This window comes from Gopherus flavomarginatus, chromosome 5 (assembly GCF_025201925.1).
Source record: "Gopherus flavomarginatus isolate rGopFla2 chromosome 5, rGopFla2.mat.asm, whole genome shotgun sequence".
NCBI classification, from domain to species: domain Eukaryota; kingdom Metazoa; phylum Chordata; order Testudines; family Testudinidae; genus Gopherus; species Gopherus flavomarginatus.
The window spans coordinates 29,999,748-30,000,806 of NC_066621.1; positions in this window are offsets into that span (position 1 = coordinate 29,999,748).

Here is a 1,059-nt window from a genome sequence, read left to right on the forward strand (position 1 = left end):
CCCTAGCACTGCGAGACCACTGGGGAGCGGCCTTTAATGCGGGACTTTTCCGCCGTCTTCTATCCCTAGCTCTGCGAGACCACTGGGGAGCAGCCCTTCCTGCAGGATTAGGGCGCTGCCTTCTCTCCCTTGGTCTGCGAGACCACTGGGGAACGGCCCTTCCTTTGTGATTAGGGCGCTGCCTTCTCTCCCGAGCTCTGCCAGGGGTCTGGGGTGCAGCCCTTCCTGCGGGATTAGGGCACTGTCTCCTCTCCCCAGCTCTGCAAGACCAGTGGGGAGCGGCCCTTCCTCCGGGAGTAGGGTGCTGCCTCCTCTCAAAAGCTCTGCGAGACCACTGGGGAGCGGATCTTCCTCTGGTATTAGGGTGCTGCCTCGTCTCTCTAGCTCTACGAGACCACTGGGGAGAGGCCCTTCCTGCGGGATTAGGGCGCTGCCTGCTCTCCCTAGCTCTGCGAGACCACTGGGGAGCGGCCCTTCCTGTGGGATTAGGGCGCTGCCTTACCTCCATAGCTATGGGAGACCACTGGGGAGCGGCACATACTGCGGGATTAGTGCGCTGCCTTCTCTCCCTAGCTCTGCCAGACCACTGGGGAGCGGCCCTTCCTGCGGAATTAAGGCGCTATCTTCTCTCCTTAGCTCTGCCAGGAGCCTGGGAAGCAGCCCTTCCTGTGGGATTAGGGCGCTGCCTCGTCTCCCCAGCTATGCGAGACCACTGGTGAGGGTCACTTCCTGCAGGATAAGGGCGCTGCCTTCTCTCCCCAGCTCTGCGAGACCACTGGGGAGGGGCCCTTACTGCGGGATTAGGGCGCTACCATCTCTCTATAGCTCTGCGAGACCACTGGGGAGCCGCCCTTCCTGCGGGATTTGAGCTCTTCCTCCTCTCCCTAGCTCTGCGAGACAACAGGGGAACGGATCTTCCAGCGGGATTAGGCCGCTGCCTCATCTCCCTAGCTGTGCGAGACCACTGGGGAGCGGCCCTTCCTCCGGGATTGGGTCGCTGCCTTCTCTCTGTAGCTCTGCAAGACCACTGGTGAGCGACCCTTCCTGCGGGATTAGGGC